General features: G+C 37.5%; 1 pseudogene across 1 annotated transcript; it reads right to left on the bottom strand.

The window, feature by feature from the left end:
- Positions 1–711: 711 nt before the first annotated feature.
- Positions 712–6,394, bottom strand: LOC306652637 (5'-AMP-activated protein kinase subunit beta-2-like; annotated as a pseudogene). The gene is made up of 5 exons: positions 6,357–6,394; positions 5,936–6,128; positions 1,971–2,137; positions 1,067–1,160; positions 712–834 (listed from the first exon to the last, which is right to left on the bottom strand). The product of its transcript is annotated as a 5'-AMP-activated protein kinase subunit beta-2-like (transcript).
- Between the last annotated feature and the right edge of the window lie 8,133 nt (positions 6,395–14,527).

The following is a 14,527-nucleotide window of genomic DNA, read 5'->3' as shown; positions in this document are numbered from 1 at the left end:
TTTATCAAACTGGCAGATTAAGCTGAGGCAGCTTAGTAAGACAAACAAGGCACATCTAGTCTCTGCTGGATGATAACACCGCAGGTCAATGGAAAACTTGAAATATTACTAGAAAGAGTTTTCAAACAATAGGCTATAGCCCACTACTGGTCTGTATAAAATACAATAGCAGCCATGTTCTGTGGCACATGCTTGTAGTCCCAGTGACCCAAAAGGCTGAGGCAGGAGGATCTCAAATGCAAGGTCAGTCACAGCAATTTAGTGAGACCCTATTTCAAAATAAATGGGGTTGTGTTTAAGGCTCAGTTGGTAGAGGGTCTCAGAGTTCAATTTCAGTACCTAAATAAATAAATATTTTTAAAAAACAAAAGAAAACATCGCAGGGAATAAAGGCAAACATTATACCACATATTACACATCTGTATATCTGTGTATGCGTGTATTGGGCTGCAATGCAAAATAAATGTCTTACTGTAGATACTTGGTTAAAAAGTTAAATTACACTAGACTGAGACTTTTTTGGTATAAAGAATAGGATCTAAATGTTTATATAAGAAATATGTGCACATATATAAATGATTCAGAAGATTGCTGAGAAGAAATGAAAATAAAAAACAAAATTAAAAAATTACTTTCAAGAAGGAAATTTAAAAACCACTTCAGTTTTACAAGAAAGACAAGGCAAAAGAGAGCAAATATTATAAAATTACTTCAACAAGATGTCTCACAGCTTTCCATGAATCTAGTTTTTGTTGAAGCATCAAACACCTCAAAATCAGATTTCTTGACATGGGTCAAATTGGTAATCCTGCCAACCTGGCTCATAACCATAGACTGAAACAATAAGCAGAAAAAAAAATTCTTGAATTCCCTTTTCAAATCCCTCTCTTCCACCCATCCTCCTCTCTGCATCTATTAAAGGTTACAAATGGTCATACTCAGCATCTCCATCTTTTATTGAGAGGAATTCTTTAGGGTAAGGGAACTACTACCATCAATTCAGAGAGCAATGATAGTTAAAATGAGGCTGCTAAGTCATGGTGACCTTTGGAAATCAAAGCCTTACCTCTGATGGATCATGAACCCACTGTCCAACTACAAAAACTTGTATTGGTTCTCTCCCAGCAGAGAGATACAAGATGGCAATGAAGTCATTATGGCTGTAGAAAAAAACAGAAGGTCAGTCAAGTTCCCTTAAGAAGACAGAATATAGAAAACCAAGTGGTAATTATAGTATTATGCCAATGACTTCCCATATCCCTAAGCCACTGTGTCCCTTCTGTAAAAAATAATGTATACATCCAATCTCTTTATCTATATCATCTTGGACATATGTTTCCAACCCCTCCAACAACTTTGTTTCTTAAGCCAATGCCTAGAAAAAAAATAGCCAATGATCTCCCAAAATGGTTCACCTTGGTATAACTATTTTGCTCTAGCAAAACAGAACCCTCACAAGTATAAGCACCTTAACATACTTGGGATATAGGAGTCCTTAAGATACTTTCCATATTTTGGTGAGCCATTACTGGAAAATGACCTATCTGGTTATCTGGGCCATTCTAATAATCAGTTAATTCATCATTGCTCTGCAAGTACCACATAACACTACCACCTCTAATTTTACAGTGCATTTTGCTTTAGCACAGAAGTAACAGAAAGATTCTGTCAGTTACAGGCTTCCTCCAAGCATAGAAAGACTTGTGTAACACCATCCTAAAGAATACACCCACAAAGCTATTATAAATTCTCTTGAGGTAATGAGATTCTAAGTGGTAATGCATATGACTCACAATGAGGTTAAAAAATAATGCCATAGATACTAAGTGATCACAGAATAGGACATATTCCAAAGAAAGCATCTAGAGGGTGGAGATGGGAAGTCCAGCCTGTTCACTTCTATTAGAAAGGATAACAGGTCAGGCTCTATTCCTGGACCCCTCAGACTCAACCAAGACACTTATCTTCACCTCTTAATCAGCAGAATCTTGGTGCTCCAGTTAGTGAAAGACCCAGAAATGAAGACCTCCTTGCCTCCTTCAGACCAGTGGATAACAGTAGGCTGGGCCTGCTGGGTGGGCTTTATGGAGTCATGCAAATCCTGCTGCCATGATACAAACTCTTTGCCCCCAGGGAGCTGTAAGAAGGAATAGGTTATCTGTAGAATAAATTGTAACCCAAGAATTCTTACAAAAGATCATTCTCCTTCTTAGAGTAGTGAGAGGTGCTAGGCTTCAGCTAAGTAAATAAGCCTTAAAATTAGAATAAATCAGATTTTTAGAAACCACAGAAAAAGAACTCATCTTGAACCAAAAATGGTCAAAGGGCTTATGTTCAAGTGCAGCATAAATCATATTCTAACTTTTGAGTTTGCATAAATTACTTACCCTTCAGAGTCTCAAAATTGCCCTTAAAAAAAAAGAAAAGAAAAAGAAAACCCTACTCCCTACTGCCAGTTTAATTCATAGGCAGGCAATTATAACACACTTCTGAGTACCTCTTAAAAGAGAAAAAAAAATTGAAGACCAAAGATGGCTGTATTTTTAAAAATTAAGTCAGGTATATATTTTTCACAAGCAACTATAAACAGATCTCAAACATCAACTGTAAGGAAGGTTACAGATACCAAACTTCATGAAAAAATTATAAACTCTACTTTAGATAAGTCACAAAAAGAAGAGACATTAAACATTTAATATTAAAGGTCTGGGGAAGTAGCTCAGTGCCAGTGCACTTGACTAGCCTATGTGAGGCCCTGGATTCAAGCCCCACAAATACAGATTAATCAGTTAATTAATTAAAAATTTTTAAAAAGACCACTGATTTTATAAAATGGAGAAATAGTGGGTGTGAATGTAGCTTAGCGGTAGAGGACTTGGCCTAGTTAGTGAGAGACAGTACTAGAACCAAAAAGTGGTTATGAAATCATACTTGCTCACCTATGACAGCTTTATTTTATTTGAGGTACAGGAATGCAAATTTTGGCACCTCAAACAGTGACAGACAATAAAAACATTTTCCTTTAACAAAAACAATTATATAATCAAAATATATAATCAAATAAAGTTTGCAGGATTCTGAAAAATATTCACTCCTTAGTTTGTTTGTTTCTTTTTTATTACCATAACTTTAGACCAGTAGTTGGCAAACTGCAGCCAGTAAGCCAGGTGCTTTTAGAAAGTTTTTACTGAAAAATAGCTACACTCATTTGTATGCCTATTATCTACAACTGTTTTCATGCCACTGTGGAAGCAGTTGTGAAAGATTGTATTATCTACATAGTCTAAAATATTTATCATGTTGTTCCTTAACAGAAAATATTTGCTAAGCCCTGCCTTAAACTGGTAACAGGTAAAAAGTATTTTACACTGTTAAGTAAAGATATTACCAAACAAAATAAAGTGCATCAAAAAAAAAAAAAAAAACCAGCTAATTTACTTAGGATTTTTTTTGTGTGTGGTGGTGGTGGGGAATGGAAAAGTCTACTTTCCATACTGTCTCTCACTATTCCTCAAAGCTACAGTCTGAGAAACTAGGCACATGATCTAAAGTAAAATTCAAGGTCTGGGGATGTAGCCTGGTGATAAAGCACTTGCCTAGAATGCATGAGGCCTTGGGTTCCAGCCCCAGAAGCACAGATTAATTACTTAATTTACTAAAAGAAAGAAAAAAATCTGAAAAAAAAAAAAAAACTGAAGAGGCTTTTACAATATTACAAGGAATTAGCATAAGAAAAACCCTAGTATCCATATTCTAAAAGTAATGCATTCTGACAGGCTGCATTAGACAGGAATTTTTGCATATGCCTAAGAATAACCTAAGATTCTGATTCAGACATAGGATCTGGGAATCTATTTTTAAAATCATCCCTGATAAGACTGTGATTATGTTAAAATAGAGGGAAAAAAAAAACTCTTCTTTTGAGGTACATCATAATTTGTTATGACATCTGGAATTTGCTTCAAAAAATTGGTGGAAAAAATTGGTGGAGGAATAGTAGATTAGGGTATGGATTATATACATTCATTCATGCTTTTATCTATATCTAAACTTGGTAAGAGGTACACAGGGTTCTTTACACTGTTCTCCCTACTTTGTGAATGATTCAAATATTCCATAAAGCATTTAAACAAATCTCAGGTGATTCCAATACATAAATAAGATTGAGAACCACTGAATTAGTCTGCTGCAAAAGGCTGGCATCCAATGGAGCCCCCACTGCCACTGTTTCTATCAATTATTTTACAACTTAGGATTTTCATTTAGAATTTGAAAGCCACAAACTACGAATGCTCCAACATTTGGAGCAAAGACCTTCCACTTATTACATGACATTTCTGTGGTAGGATTGAATGCAGCTGACTATAAAAAAGGTTGATTACTTTTAGTAAAACAGCAGAACCACTGATAAAAGAGGCAAAACAACAATTAACATTATAGTTTGAAGAGGCTATAGTACAACACGGAAGAAAAGGGTCGGTCAAAAACCCTTAGATTTGCATGGGACCATAAGAATTATATGAACCATTTTCTTGTTTTCCAAATGGCAAGAATGGAGTCAGGGAAAGATTGATTCAGAATAGGCCCAAATTCACACAGAACAATTTGGCTTTAATTCAGGATACCAATGACTTCAGTCATGGTTTGACAAATATGATGTACTTAAATCCTGAGTGATTGATGTAGGAAAGGGGGTAAAAATACAATGAGGTTGATCACCTTGGGAAAGTTTTAAAGAAGTAAATACAGATAGCTGGGTAGAGAGACCACATGATGAGGAAGAAGTTCTGAAGTGGGAGAGGAAAGAAAGGAATGGAGAAAAAGTCCCATGAAATCCCCCTTTCAACCACTCTATTTCTCCCTCTATGATGATGTTCTCAATTGGGATCCAAAAAAATAAAATAAAATAAAATAAACCATAGCATCCAAATTCCATGTACTACTTCTGTGGCAAATAAAACTAATTTCTCTATAAAGCTTCAAACATATCTCCCAATTTCCTCAATCCCTCCATTTTTCTATTTCACCCCTGAACAGCCTACCAGAAAGAATTAAATGAATTTATGCTGACCCTTCTAAGTTATTAGAAACATTAGAATGGTAATCACATTGCTGTCAGCTCCATCTGCCTTTTCTGTTAGGGGGGAACACAATTGACCTCTTCCTGTAACTCCTTCAATTGAAAGCAAGGTTTTTAGGGAAGAAATGAATTGTTGTTGTAGGCTAAGGAAAAATTTTAAAGGACTACTGTGGAGTGGAGCTATCTGGGAATCACTGGCTCTCCCTCTTGAGAAGTTGGCCTGAAAGCACAGCTGGCCTGAAAGCATAGTCACCCACAACTACAAAATATAGGACAAAAACTGAACAGTCAACTAAATGATGCCCTTTATTGATCTCCAAGTCTAGGCACAGTATTCTAGTTAACAAGTGGTGGGTGCCCACAGCCATGCCAAGGAGGAAAATAATCTAAAGTGCAGAGTTCCCAAAAGAGCAAAAAGGATCCAAACAAAGAGAAAATTCCAGGGAAAAAAATCACTTAGCCATTTCAAGGAAAATGTAAGCAACTGTGCTAGGGCCAGTGGCTCAATCTACCCCTCAAGTTTTCCACCAAAGCTTACAACCTATAAATTGTTAGAAGAATCAAGGATGGTGAGGGCGGGGGAGAAGTCTATGGTTCCTGCCCTAAATATGTGGCTCAAGGCTTAGTCAAACCACCAAGAAAAAAAAAAAATTCCACGTCTGCCTTATATTGAGGCAGCATCACAAGAAGAATTTACGATTCAATGCCTCCCTCCCCGGAATATGCCTTTAATTAAAAAAAAATATATTCCTGTAACTCAGTTTAGTGTGTTGAAAAGGAGCCAAGGAAAGGAGGAGGAGTCCAGAAGCCAAGTAGCAGCTGCACCACCACGGTAGGGGGCGCGGAGATGAGTACCTTGCAGTCCAGCAGGCTGAAGACGCCTGGGTCGCTGATGCTCCCCACCATGATCTTATGCTCCTTGCCCGCGGCATGGCCGTGTTGCCTTCTGCGCATGCAGCCATGGTGCGGTGACACTCCACAGACACCCAGTCGCTGGTGGTGTTTCCCATGGCTGCAGCTTGATTCGGGGGCCACTTAGTGCAGAGAGCTATAACTGGTGGGGAACAAACAACCCAGTAGCCGAGTGAGGGGCACCCCGGCCCCGCCTCTGAGCCTGGGGACCCGGGAAGCGAATCCCCGCCACAGGAAACCATGCCCCATGGTCCCCAACCTCATCACCTACAGGAACTCCCGCAAGCTCCCAGGGTCTCCCGCCACCCCCACTCTGGAAACCCGCCCTCGGGACTCCCCTGCAGTACCACGCCCACTCCTGCACCCCGATCACCTCCAGCGATGCGCTCCCTCTTCCGGGCACCACGGGAGTGTTGGTCGTTGGCAGTTGGGCAAGCAAGGCCACCAATAAAGTTATTGAAATTGAAGCTGAACCCCTGGCCAGGGATCTGGGTTTCCTCCTAAAATGGCTACAAGTTCCTTGGCACGAGGCCACTCTTGAGCACTCCTGCAGCCGGCTACCCACGGCTCCCCAGCTCACCCACCTCTCTAGCTGCTGCCACCTCCATGGTGGGTGCGCACAGCCTCCAGCGCCTGCGTGGGGGTGCTGGACAGGGACCGCCCTGTGGGGTCGCCACAACCGAAGCACCAGAGCTGTGGGCCCCGTGCTGCCTGGCGAGTGGACAGCTCAGAGGACGCCAGGGCCTCAGTGCCACAGGACCAGTGCAGCTTTCTCTATGGCTGCCTCACGTGGCATCAGGTGTGCTGAAACATTCTATGAGTCGCATCTCTGAGCGGTGACCAGGAGAGGAATAACACCATGGACTTCATCTCCAGACAGAGGGAATTAGAGGTCAAGATTCGAGACTGATACTGTGCAGAGCCACAGGAAGAAGTAGTCAGCCTGAATTGGGGTCCTGGGGAATAATTTGAGATGGAGTGTCTAATAGTAGATAGACAAATTAGTGAATCGTTAGAAGAAGGAGAATGGTCTTATAAGCTAAGAAATAACATTTTTGCAATGATTAACTCCAGAAGAAATAAACTCCAAGAGAAAGAGCAATAAAAAAATTAACATTAGGAGGCACACAAAATGTATAAAAATGTCACAGACAATTCTAGGGTTGGGAGGAGACCAAGATTTTATGATAATGGGACTTATCACTACCTATGAGCAACCTTTATTACTCAATATGTGTTATATATACAGACCAGCAGCATTCATGTATAACCTGGGAGCTTGTTACAATCTATGCAGATCCGAGGTCCCATCCTCATGTACAGAACAAGAATCTGCTTTTTTTAAATTGTAAACAAATGAGATGCATCTTGTTTCTCTGTACATGAAGTAGAGGCATACAATTTGTGTAATCATTCATTTACATAGGGAAATAGTTTTTGACTCATTCTGTTTTTTCCCTTCCTCCACCACTCCCACCCCTCTTTTCACTCTTTATAGTCCCTCCTTCCTCCGTTCTTGCCCTCATCCCATCCCCCATTATGTATCATCATCCGCTTATTAGCGAGATCATTCATCCTTTGGTTTTTTGAGATTGGCTCATCTCATGTAGCATGATATTCTCCAACTTCATCCATTTGCCTACTAATGCCATAATTTTATTATACTCTATGGCTGAGAAATATTCCATTGTGTGTGTGTGTGTGTGTGTGTGTGTGTGTGTGTGTGTGTGTATCACAGTTTCTTTATCCATTCGTCAATTGAGGGGCATCTAGGTTGGTTCCACAAACTGGCCCTTGTGAATTCAGCAGGTATGAACATTGATGTGGCTATGTCTCTGTAGTATGCTGATTTTAAGTCTTTTGGGTATAGACCAAGGAGTGGGATAGCTGGGTCAAATGGTGGTTCCATTCCAAGTTTCTAAGGAATCTCCACACTGCTTTCCAGAGTGGCTGTACTAATTTGCAGCCCCACCAGCAATGTATAAGTGTACCTTTTTCCCCACACTCTCGCCAACAAATATTGTTGCTTGTGTTCTCGATAATCACCATTCTGATTGGGGTGAGATGGAATCTTAGTGTAGTTTTGATCTGCATTTCTCCTATTACTAGAGATGTTGAACATTTTTTCATATATCTTTTGATTGCTTGTTGGTCTTCTGTGAAGTGTCTGTTCATTTCCTTTGCCCATTTGTTGGTTGGATTATTTGTATTATTGGTTTAGTTTTTGTAGAATCTGCATTTTAGCAAGTGTATTTTAAAGTGTGAGAATCACCGCTTTGACAGTTGATAACAGCATAGATCCAGATTTGATCCCTTTTCATATTCTGCACACACTGTGTAGAAAGCAAGATATCAGTAAACATTTGCTGACTGAAGAGTACAGGAATACTGCTCACTACATTTCTTACAAGATATGCCACTTAGGGCTAGTGATGGGGAAGGCAGCCAAAGCTGGGGAACTCCAAGTCACACAGGCCATTGTTTCTGAGTGAGTGGCATTGTTTGTTGTAAAGTTCATTCTTATATTATGAAGTTGAAAAATCTACTTAAAATATACTGCACCCCCATTCTTTGCTCTGTTTCCTTATGAACTCATCTTCTTGCTGTTGATCAAAAAAAGTTTAAGGGAAGAGGTGCAATTTTACCAAAACTGCTTGCTCACCCCTCCAAATTCTTGACTGCCTGAGTACCTCCTTTTAGTTATCCTTACTTTTTCCCCTCTCACCTCCAATTCCTTTGTCTTTCCCCGGGGAATGACTGGGGATTGAACCCAGGGCTTATGTGCATGGGATGCAAGCACTCTACCAACTGAGCTATATCCCGAGCCTTGCTTCTGTTCTCTTAGAGGAAGAAGAGCAGCAGCAAGATGATTAGTTGACTGAGGAGAGGAGACAAGTATTTGACATTTGAACAGGTAGGAGGTGTGAAATAATCAAGTAGAATAGTAGGATAGAGAATTGACTAGAAAACCTAAGTGCTAATGGCAGATTGTACTGAAGGTCTAGGTATGTTTGGTGGTTATGAATTTAAGACAAGCCAATTCACCATAGTGGTATTTTTGTCTTACCATATTTAGTTTTTTGGGTGCAGGCACATACCAAGGTAAAGTTTATCCAAGCAGGTTTGGAGAAGGGCAACAAAGGAGTTGAGAGTGTATATCAGAGTGGGATTATAATGCTGGGTGGTGGAATTTAAGCCTGTTGGTCTGGAAAATGAAGAGCAGATTGATGGAGGACCCAGTGGAGTCAAAGAACTGGCTGATGGCAGTAAGTACCAGAGGGGATGAGCTTAGTATGTAAGTGATGGTTTGGAGAATAGAATTTTGACATTGAGATTTCAGTGATGTTGCATTTATTAGCACGGTCTTAGATATGATCATAGGTGTAGGTAGATGAGATGATCATAAAATCCTTGGAATAAGGTTACAGAACTGAAAAATGAGATGACAGAGAGCAGTAAAGACCCACTTTAATATTCATTCCCTCATCCTTTTCAATAACCTTGTTATGTTGTCTTTCTGTATATAGACATATTTCTCAGTTTCCCTGGTATCTAGATATGTGATTACATTCTTCCAGTGAGATCTAAGTGGAAATTCTATATGGAACTTCAGTTAAATCTGCTTAAAAGAAAGGGTATGTCCTTACATTTCTCCCCCCTTCTGTGTGACTGTTCATTGAATGGCTGAAATCCAGCAGTCACCTTGGACCGTGAGGTAGCTGAGAGTAGTACAGCAGAAAACAACAACAACAACAACAACAAAAACTATGGAGCTGTTATATATCAGGCCTGTCTACCTCTGGACTTTTTTATATGAGAGGAAAATAAGCTTCATCTTGTTTACATCATTTTATGGGGCTATTCTATTATATATAGCCAAACCTAATCCTAACTAATATGTTGGATGGATGAAAGTTATAACCTAGATACTATGAGTAGTATCTAGGACTAGTTATGTTTACAGAGAAAGGCACAAAGCTTGATACTAAAATATTTACAGAATGAAGGGGAGTAAATGGGTCTGAAAATAACTACAATGAGGAGAGGTGGTGGCCAGTACTTCAAAGGAGCAGGATCAACATAAAAAGCAAAGTGGGGTATATGTCTTCTTCATTCCTCATGCTGCCTAGAGTTCCTCATTGCTGTTTCTCTTTACTTTATCAAATCCTCCTGCTCAGTTAGATTATGTTATATTAGATCAACTTAATTTGAGAGTTATCAGGTAAACACATAGTAATATAAATGAATGGTATAGTTAATGTTCTTCCTCTAAGAAAATTTCACTAGATTGTAGCTCTGGGTCAAATCCTGAATCAAATAAATACATTTCTTTTTTTAAAGTAATTTTTATTTTTGAAATAGTTTTGATTTAAGAAAGGTTGCAAAGATATTTCAAAGTTCTTGGATATACCACACCTAGTTTTCCTTATTGTTTACACATTATTATGGTACATTTGTCACAACTCATAAACCAACATTGACACATTATTATTAATCAAAATGCCTACTTTATTTATATTCACCTATTTTTAAAATTGATCCTCTCTTTATTCCAGAATATCCACTACGTTTTTTGACAGATCTCCTTAGGCTCCTCTATACTGTGACAGTTGCTAAAAAATTCCTTGTTTTTGATGATCTTGAAAGTTTTGAAGTGGTCAGGTAGTTTGTAGAATATTTTCAATTTGAGATTATTGATACTTTTATCATGGTTAAACTGGGTTATGGTTTAGGGGAGAAATACCACAGAAGTAAGTGACCCTCTTATCATATCATTTCAAGGGTACATACTGTCAGTATGACTTATCATGTTGATGTTAATCTTGATCACCTAGCTGCAGTGGTATTTTTCAAATTTTTCCACTGCAGTCACTTTTTCGTCCTTTCCATACTGTAAGTTTTGGGAGGAAGTCAATCTATGCAGCCCATTTTAGAAGTAGAAAATTGTGTTCCATCTCCTTGAGAAGAAACTATATAAATTCAGAATTCTTTTGTATGGGAGAGTTGTCTGTTTTATATCATTTATTAATTTATTCATTTATTTATTTAATCATTTATTTATATCACTATGGACTCTATTTTTATGTCTTATATTCTAATACTAGGTTATCTATTTTATTGTTCAAATTTTCCACTATATGATGGCTCTGGTGTCCCTTTGACATATGCTTATTCAGTCTCTGTTTTGAGCACTTTCTTACTCTCTGGCATTACAAGAATGCATTTTTCTTTGGTAACCAGATTTAAAACAATTGGAAAAATTTTACATTAATGTATATAAATACATGTATATAATCTTAATATAAAGAGCAAAATATGTAAGTAGAATATTAGTACATATGCATCAATAACTAAGGCTTTGCATCTTGAATTGTTTTGAGTGCAATGTTCTATTCACATCTTGCTTTCAGCTTCGTTGAGAAAATGATCAATGATTTCATTTTTGGTAGCCTTGCATAATAGAAATCAAATCAATTTAAAAATAAACACTTTAAAGAGGATATTGGGATGTTATTAGTAATAACTAGAAATTATTAAAGGATTATTAATTCAATACACTTACATTCTAAAACAGAGGTAAGTTTATATTATAAAAGGAGAAAATTTAAGAAGAGAAATTCAATTTACTTTTGAGGAAGAATAATCTGCAGATCAAAAAATACTAGTTCTACTTTAATAGATGACAAATCCCCTGTATCATAAATATTAGACAAGGAAAAAGACCTAAGAAATAATATCAACTTTCAGTACTTTAGTTCTTGAAAAAGTGAAATGATAGGCAGCTGTCCAATAATTATGTGAGGACTGGGGATATAGCTCAGTTGGTACAGCACTTGCCTTGCAAGTACAAGGCCCTGGGTTCAATTCCCAGCACCACCAAAGCAAAACAACAACAAAAAAAAATCATGTGATTAAGAAGTTTTAGCTCTCACATTTCTAATTCTCTTATGTACATTTGTATTTGTTGGATGTACTTTTAGTTGTTCAAATTTATCCTGTAGTTAAAAATTTGGCAGCAATCCAAATTTATGAACATATTGCACAACAGCTATTAATGAATATACACTTGACTGGTACTTTCAGCACCTTTCCCTATGGAGTTCATTGTGCTTGACAGCTACCAATTTCTCATGAACTAGAACAAAGCAAAACTTCAACATACGAGAAAAAAATAGCAGCAGCAGCACTGGATGTAAACCCAAGTTTCTGCTTTCTATTTCTTTGCTCTGTTTTTGAAAACTACACAGTATGACAGAAGAAAAAGAGCTATTAGAAAAATATTCCTACATTTTAGACATAACCTCTTTAAATTTTTATTACTTAGAATCTACTTGAAGGAATAGGAGAAAATTAGAGTAGGAGGAGACAAAACACATTTGTAGTTCACATTACAATAGTTGGCAGCTACTTATTTCCTAAAGTAAAATTCTGATTAGATTCAATCTGAAAACTAAGAGATCAAAAAAGATAGGACAACTACTTTAAAAAAATCCCAATTGTCTAAACAAAGTAGAACCCATGGGTTGTTGCTAAATTATTAAAACAACCTATGAGCCTAGAAAGTTGAAAGTAATTTTTTTATAAAGAAAATAAAGACATGTTGCTTAGGGAGAGGAGCAAAAATGACCACTTATCAGGTACATTAGTAAATAATAAGTAAAACAAAATGTCTTATCATAGACAACTATTTTAAGATCATTATTTATATTATCTCTCAGAAAACATAGTTATAATATTAAAAACAAACAAAAATTGAGCTTTTAATAGAAAATCAAATCCTACCAGAAAAATTACATGGAGTCAGCCATTTGTTAGAGATGCTGATTTAGGGTCCCCACCATAATATTTGATAATCAACATGCCTAAGGACATAATATAAAAATGACTAAAGAACTTCCCTGAGTTCACAGTCTAGAAATTATTGAAAGAAAAAAAGTGACAGATTACAAAAGTAAGGGGGGATGAATCAACACAAATGAAAACCCAGGATTTCATTGCAGAAAAAAGCAGAAAGAGGATCAATGCTTCTGAAAGAGAAATAAAAGTATTTTCTGGGAAATTTGAATCTGAGAGTTGTTCCATCTTGTTAGGTTTGGAAGCCATCTCTAGATTGAGCTTCCCAATGAAAGCCAGGGCATTGACAATGGGACATCTAAAAATAAACCATAATCACCTCAAGGAAAATATCAGCTAACATAAACCTGTCCATTGTCTTTGTTGAAGCTATGGAATTACTCTTTTCAATTACTCCTGTCTTCATAGGCTTCCTGATATGATGATCTGTGGTTAAGATGGCTTTTCAAACCCCATCACACTTTCCAGGGACATATAGATGAAACTGGAGCAGAGTACATGGTCCCCAAAATAACTGTAATGTTAGCTTGGGGTCAGTGAAGGAAAGAGATAGATTAGGCTTGACTCCCAGCAAAACAGTAATCCCTTCCATGCTATCAATGCAGTCTCTCTGAATGGTATGATATTGGCTCTCCACGTACCTAAAAGTAGAGAAGATAGAAGTCATGGCCTATCAACAAGGCATTCAATTATATGATCAATCAATCAGTGATTTCTGAGTGCTGGTATTGATTTTATATTGGACTATTAGCTGTATTAAATAGTGAAAAAAAGATATTTGTCACCATCCTTAAAGATCTTACAAATCTACTAGTAAGAGATAAGATATGTATACACGTAACAGAACTCAAAGGTTTTGATAAATTTCGTGGGTTTGACTGTACAATAACTGTACAAAAGGGCACTTAAGAGGGAGTTATATTAGGCCTTTGAAGGATGTAAAAGATATAGATAAGATGAGAACAAAGAAAAGTATTAAAAATCAGGGAACAGCAGCAAAGTGAAAGAATAAATCAGGAATGGGTCAAAGAATATTTATGGTCAATGCCTAAATTAGTAGAAAACAAGAATAGACAGCATTGCAGATTCAGAAGACTGATGCAAAAGAGGGAACTCACCACAAAAATCCTCAAACATGGGATTCTCAATTATTTTGATGGCAATGGTGGTGGGGTGGTGGGTGTCCACAGATCAGGGCTTCCCAGGGAAAATGTTAACTTGGAATCCTGAAAGGATGAGGAAGGGTGACTTATCCTACAAAAGGACATGGCCCTCCAGATGGATCCAGATGAAATGATTACAAAAAGTGCTTTTGGAGAGCTAAAGAGACTTTTTAGTGGGAAAATGCAGTGAACAGTAAAATATGTGGAAGAAGTGTGACTAGGAGACTTTCACTTGCTACTTTCTGTAATAAAAAGAAGGAACAATGGAACACAAAGGAAATAAGAGGAACGTTAAATTAAGCCGGCTGAGGGATCCAAAAACAAGGACAGAAAAAAATGATTAGAAAATAAATTCTTGAGATGGAATTCTGAAGGAACTGGTAGATGGTCAAGTAGTACTTTATCAAAATGGGGCTGGAGTTTCAAAGAGATTAAATAGGAAAGAATTTGAGAGCTTTGCTCTTTGGAGATGATATTAACTCAGGTGTTTGTATGCATGCTCTTATTTATCTTATAG

The sequence above is a fragment of the Sciurus vulgaris genome (genome assembly GCF_902686455.1).
Source record: "Sciurus vulgaris genome assembly, contig: HiC_scaffold_370_arrow_ctg1, whole genome shotgun sequence".
NCBI classification, from domain to species: domain Eukaryota; kingdom Metazoa; phylum Chordata; class Mammalia; order Rodentia; family Sciuridae; genus Sciurus; species Sciurus vulgaris.
Note: the sequence above shows the minus strand (reverse complement) of the source record. Positions and strands in the feature narration are given on the sequence as shown.